This window comes from Hylobates moloch, unplaced genomic scaffold (assembly GCF_009828535.3).
Source record: "Hylobates moloch isolate HMO894 unplaced genomic scaffold, HMol_V3 SCAFFOLD_3305, whole genome shotgun sequence".
NCBI lineage: Eukaryota > Metazoa > Chordata > Mammalia > Primates > Hylobatidae > Hylobates > Hylobates moloch.
In genome coordinates this window covers 1-6,869 of record NW_026655580.1, presented here as the reverse complement: position 1 = coordinate 6,869, position 6,869 = coordinate 1, and the positions used below count along the sequence as shown (strand labels likewise).

The following is a 6,869-nucleotide window of genomic DNA, read 5'->3' as shown; positions in this document are numbered from 1 at the left end:
TCCCAGACGGGGCGGCCGGGCAGAGGCGCTCCTCACTTCTTCCCAGACGGGGCGGCCGGGCAGAGGCGCTCCTCACTTCCCAGACGGGGCGGCCAGGCAGAGGCACTCCTCACCTCTTCCCGGACGGGGCGGCTGGGCAGAGGCGCTCCTCACCTCCCAGACGATGGGTGGCCGGGCAGAGGCGCTCCTCACCTCCCAGACGATGGGTGGCCGGGCAGAGGCTCTCCTCACTTCCGAGATGCGGAGGCTGGGCAGAGGGGCGGCCGAGCAGAGACGCTCCCCACCTCCCAGACGGGGCGGCGGCCCGGCAGGGGCTGCAATCCCAGCACCCTGGTAGGCCAAGGCAGGCGGCTGGGAGGCAGAGGCTGCCGCGAGCCAAGACCATGCCACCGCACTCCAGCCCGGGCAACAGCGAGCACCGAGTGCAGTCCCAGTACCCTGGGAGTCCGTGGCGGGCAGAGGACTCGGGGCTAGGAGCTGGAGAGCAGCGTGGCCAACATGGCGAAACCGCGCCTGCAGCCAATGGCGAAAAAGCAGGCAGCGGCGATGGCGCGCACCGGTAGTCCGAGGCAGCTCGCCGTGCGGGGCAACAGCGAGCCTAGTAGATTGCAGGTCGGGCCACAGAGGGGAAAGAAAAGAAAAGAAAAAAGAAAAGAAAGGAAAGGAAAAAGGAAAGCCCCCCCCCTTTTTTTTTTGAGACGGAGTCTCGCTCTGTCGCCCAGGGTGGAGTGCCGTGCATTGAGTTTCTTGATAACTATTCTTGAGGTTTTTTTTTTTGGTCCTTTTTGATTGATTAAGCAAGGCGGGACTGATTGGAGCCCCCAGATGGGACCGAGAAATGCGAATCCTGCCTGGATTGTTGTAGGTAGAGTGCTTAATAGGGGGCCTGGCATGAAGGAAATTGAGAGTATTATCTGGTCAACTGGAGTTTAGTTACTAGGTTGTAAATGACTATGGCGGGTACAGATGTCATGAATATACTAGGGTCTGAGGGTCTGAAAGAGTTAAAGCTCCTCTCAGAATAGCCCAGGCAGCTCCCAGGAAGTAGCTTCTTAGGCAGGATGTGGCAAACCAGTGGGTAAATGAGAGCCCATCTCCTTTGGAAGAAAAGGAAGTAGGTGGGGAGAAGTGAAGAGGAAGAGCTTGGTAGAAAAATCTTTTAATCTGCTTCTTTTTTAAGTGCCAGACAGACCCTGCAGATTTTTGACCCAAAGTGACCAAAGTCCTAAGAATGCCAATAATACTGGTTTTGCTATTGTCTTTTCCCTGCAGCTAATAACTCAAGTTTAAGATCCACTAGAGTGTTGTTTCAATAGATTTTGTTTTCTAATTTTGATCATTGGTGTATTCTTTAGTGCACTTTCAAGATTCACAGCGAATGTGGTGTCATCCAAAATCACATTCTTTTCTAAGCAAGGATAAGTCAGAAGAAAAGATATACATATATTAGAAAAGTATCTCTTTAATGTGTTTACCTATTTATCCATTTTAAAACACATTCCCACCCATTCTCTGTCCAGGTGCTCATAACAGTCCCTTGTGATACAGGACAAGAGTGTGCTTCCATTTAAGGCAGGAGAGAGATCTTGCCCATGGTCAGATGACCAGTTACCAGCAGAGTTAATAGAGGACTCCAGACCCTCTGACTTCAAGTTCAGGGTTGTTTCCACAATTTTGGTTCTTTTTGTTAAGAATATAGTTTATACATTGGAGACAAATTATTGATGGAGGCTGCAATTTTGCAAATAAAAATAGCCCTCAAAAATCCAGTAATGTGTATGTGAAATGAAATAGGTGAACTGAATTTGGTGAGCTTTAGTGTTGCTGTAAAAGCAACTATCCTTTGTAAACTTATTGCATAGATAATAATGTAAATCAGTGTTGTGTTTAGGAATCAGCTCCAGGACTATGGTTTGATATGTGGAAACACCTCTGCCTTTGCTGTGGGCTGGTAGACAGAATGGGCTGGACTTGGCTATACTGTGAAAGGCTTCTTTGAGCTGGTTCTTTGACCAGGTAATGAAAACGTTAAGCATCTAAAAACGAAGTCTTTAGGAGGCTTCCAAGGATCTGGAAAGCTGAACTCAGCAATTTTTAGACTTCAGTTTTCTGGACAGCTCTTCTACTCAAGGAAGCCAGTATCTCCTGCATTTGTGTAGCTCTTGACTCCATTTCTTTGAAGGTTTCAAATGATAGTGTTTACACTTACCCGGATATCTACCCTGCCTGAGCACATAATTGGTGATTTGGCCCAAAAACTGCATACTTAGATTGCATCCTGGTCACAGTGATATCTTACATGCATTTTAGATATTTAAATATTAAAACAAATATTCTTATGGCAATTTTTGTTTGTTTTGAGATGGGGTCTTGCTGTATTGCCCAGGCTGGAGGGCAGTGGCTGTTCACAGGTACAGTCATAGTGCACTGCAGCCTCAAACTCCTGGCTTCAAGCCATCCTTACATCTCTGCCTCCTGAGTAGCTGGGATTACAGGTGCATGCCACTGTGCCTGGCCCTTGTGGAAATTTTATTTATTTATTTATTTTATTATTATTATTATTATTATTTGACAGTCTCTCTCTCTGTCACCCTGGCTGGAGTGCAGTGGCGTGATCTCGGCTCACTGCAACCTCTGCCTCCCAGGTTCAAGCAATTCTCATGCCTCAGCCTCTCAAGTAGCTGGGACTACAGGCGCCCGCCACCACGCCCAGCTAATTTTTGCATTTTTAGTAGAGACAGGGTTTCACCATGTTGGCCAGGCTGGCCTCGAACTCCTGACCTCAGGTGATCCACCTGCCTCGGCCTCCCAAAGTGCTGGGATTACAGGCGTGAGCCACCACGCTCGGCCCCTTGTGGCAATTTTTAGAAGCTAGGATGTCAGGCTGCTCTTTGCTGAACCCTAAATATCCTGAAGCATTCTGGGCTGGTGTCTAGGACCATCTTGATCCTAAGGGAATAAGCTTGACTCTTCTCTTCTTGGTGCTTCAGCACTGCATTTTCCTCAGTGGGATTGGAACAAGCATTAAAGCAAAACAAAAAGTTGTAAATGAGACTTAGGGCAACTAACCTGCTCTAGCCAGAATGAAAAATTTGTTGATGTTTAAAGTTCTCTGACCTCCCTGTGTCTACCTGTTCATAATACTAAAACAAATTATGAACTTAAGTAATAAGAAAAAAGATTATGGCAGATTTCACACAGCTAAAATAATTACAATAATTCAGTAACCACAAAAATATTTCTCACTGCAAATTCTCATCCGTTTCTGTATTGTAGGCATTTTTTGTTTTGTTTTGTTTTAGTGTTTATTGTATACCTCACACTGGGTTAGACTCAAGTTTGAGGGATACTTCCAGCTTAATTGAGGATATGAGCATGTAATTGCAAGGCATTGTGACACACGCTCTAACTCCCATAGCACAGGCTATGGGAACTCAAAGGGTGAGTGACTAACACTGTCTAGAGGAGTGAAGGACTGTATCCCCAAAGCAGGGATCTGGGCCTGTCTTGGGGTTTTTGGGTCTTCTGTTTTGTTCTTATTTTTTTTCTTCTCTTTTTTTTTTTTTGTAAACTTATTTATGATGAAGAGACTTTTTTTTTTGTTTGTTTACACTTGCCCTTTTGATATCCTCTGCATTCGTGGCTCTTGTCATCATCTTAGACTTGTGAACCTGCCTCAGGTCTCTGTTAGGAGTTTCTGGCCTGTGTGGTCAGCCATATACTGAGTAGCTCCACACGTAGAGCCTGCAGGTTATCTCCAACTCACTTTTTCCAAAAAATAGATTTATAATCCTCTTGTCACCTGTGATGACTTCTCATGCTAACTACCCAGAGTCAGGCAGACCTTATAGGTTAAACGCACAGTCCTCTGTAAGACTGCCCTTCATAAGGCTGTTACAATCTTAGGGGTTTCCTGACCACACACACTTCTGTTGAACTGGCTACAAATTGGGGGGTTTTCACTATCCTCTCAGGTTCCATAGTTTGCTAGAGCAATTCACAGAACTCAGGAATGCACTGTACTTCTGATTACAATTTTATTATAGCAAAAAGCGTACAAATCAGGAGCAGCCAAAAGAAGAGGCATATAGGGTAAGGCCTGGGAGGGTCCCAGATGTAAAGCTTCTGGTGTCTTCACCTCTTGGAATCAGGGCACAGTCACTCTCCCAGTACATTGATGTGTAACAATATGCACAGATTATTGTTAACCAGGGAAGTTCCCCTGAGCTTCAGTGTCCAGAGTTTTTACTGGGGCCCCATTACATAGGCACGATTGATTGAATCATTGGCCATGTGATTGAACTCAATTTCTAGCCCCGTTACTCACTGCAGGTTAGGCTGTATTACCTGGCTCAGAGCCCCAACTTGTAATCACATGATTGGTCTTTCTGGTATGGCCAGCCCCCATCCTGTGTCTTTTTTTTTTTTTTCCCCCCAGTCATCTTTTATTTGGAGGTTAATTCCCATTAGGATATGAAAGGATTCAGCAATGAACGAGATTGTATTCCTTATGGAGGGGCTCGGGCCAAGAAGGTCATGGTGGGGAGTGCAGAGCATGCCCTCTTCTTCAGTAGTACTTGCATAGCCACTTGTGCTTGAGCTCCTTGTAGGAAAGGCAGTAGCTGAAGAGCACGTAGCCTGCCAGCACCATGGTAACCCCTGAGATGCTCCCCTTCTTCATGTTGATGCACTGCTTGTAGTACCGGTAATAACCTCTTCAAAACGCTCCGGCAGTGCCACTATTGCTGAAGTCCTGCATCAAGCTCCAGCTTGGCAGCTCCCCTAGTTTGACCTCCAGAAGTTTCTTGTTCTTCACTGGCATGACCGATGCCATCTTGGAGTCCTTGTGTCCACTGTCCCTGTGTCATCTTTTTAAGCAAACTGTGGGCCAACGTTGAATCACCTTATTGGCATAAACTATCAGGGCCCACTGTGAATAACGAAGACACTCCTATTACTTGAGAAATTCCAAAGACTTAGAGGTTACCTCCAGAAACCAGGGACAAAGGCCAGCCAAATTCTTTATTATACAACAACCTCCTAACCCCCAAAGCTGTCTAGTCCTCATCTTTGTGATGTGGTAAATGAGATCCCCCTGGATGCCCAGCCAGAAACCTGGCATCACCCTCAACTCCTCCCTCCCTCCCCCCATATCCAGATCATCACCCAGTCTTGCCAACTCTGCCTTCAGTGTCTGTCGCAGCTCTTTATTGCCTGGCTGCTGTGGTGTTCAAACTCTCATCTTGTCTTGTTTTCCTTGTTGCCTTCAAGCTGACTTCCCTGGCTTGGCTCTCCCATTTCTAAGTTGCCAGACTCTTGGTTCCAAAATATAAAACTGATCTTGTCACTTTCTTTAGAATTTGCTGTTGCAGAACAATGTGTGTATTATAATTCCATTTTCGTTAAACAAAACATACTATATATATTCACTGGAAATGTATTTCAAAGAAATCTAGAAGTGTATATATTCTACAGTGTTAACAGTAGTTATCTGAGGGAAGGTGGAACATAGAGTTTTACTTTAGACTATACATTTCTAGACTAGTTGGATTTTTCCATAATGAGCACACATTAGTTTTTTAGGCCTGGTAATATTACAGAAGTCAAATTACAGAAGTCACCCTAGCTCCCCACTCGCCTTCTAAACCTAATTCTTTAGCATGGTGTGCTGTGCCCTTCATGGTCTAGCTCAGTTTACCTGCAGCCCCATCTCATCACTCACCTGGATGCATCCACTCTCAGGATATTCTCAGGATTAAACTTGGGGATTACGTTTTCTGACCTTCACTTTCCCTCTCTTATCTTAGATGGAATTAGGGAGTTTTTCTGTATGTTCCCATAGCTCCCCATGCCTACCTTGCTTTTAGCATTTTGACCTACCCTATCCTGTAGGTTGTTGTTATACTTGTTGTATAGTTGTTGCTGTACTTGTTAGTATCCTTTCCTGTGTTTGGCTTACATTGTGATACACACACCCCCACAATCCCCCCCAAACACACACCCACCCACACACCCACCTTTCAGACTGCCTTGTAAGGACAGGGATCTTGTTGTCTTCATAGCCTAGCCTCTAGTATACATAGTGCTTGTCATGGAGTAGACGTTCCATAGTAAATCTGCATTGTATTTTCACAGTTGTAGGCATAAATGGATGTAACCCAGGGATCCACTCAAGTTACCTATCCCATGCCCTTTTCTAGATTGGAGCACTCCCCGAGGTTTAGATTCTCATCGTCAGTTCTGCTGTGGGACACATTTCCCTTTCCTTGTTTTTTCTCTTTGTGCTCTGTTCTTGAACTAGCTTGGAATTTGGCCCCTTTTCATTGGTTTCCACTAAACAACAGTGAGAACAAAATATACACAAAGCTATTTGTGTGCACAGCAGATTGGACTTGGAAGGTCTGGGGTGGGGAGGGTATATTATATTACAGCAATACAGGTAACTTAAAATCTAATGGTATTAGGTGTCTTTGGACCTAAATGACCTTTGCTACCCTGCCATGGTACCTCCTTTCCTTCTGCTCTTGCTGCTCTTAACGAGTCCCCAAACAAGCTTTTCTCATTTTATTTTGCAACATAATTCAGCTCTCCAGCTCCACCTCTACATGCTGTTCAGGCCTGCTTCTGTCCACCCCAAGGCTCAGGAGCAGGCCTTTCTAAACTATGGGCAAGCCTTCTGGTTCTCTAGTAGGACCAGATCCCACTGTGAACAGGTATTGTTAGCCCAAAGACTTATTTCCCCACCCCACATCTTTTTTCAGAAGACAGAAGCAAGCACTATCAGTTTTTTTTTTTTTTTTTTTTTTGAAACGGAGTCTCGCTGTGTCGCCCAGGCTGGAGTGCAGTGGCGCAATCTCGGCTCACTGCAA

At 45.5% G+C, this 6,869-nt stretch overlaps 1 pseudogene; it reads right to left on the bottom strand.

Annotated features, from left to right (window-relative positions):
• Positions 1–4,440: 4,440 nt before the first annotated feature.
• Positions 4,441–4,838, bottom strand: LOC116465137 (ATP synthase subunit f, mitochondrial-like; annotated as a pseudogene).
• Between the last annotated feature and the right edge of the window lie 2,031 nt (positions 4,839–6,869).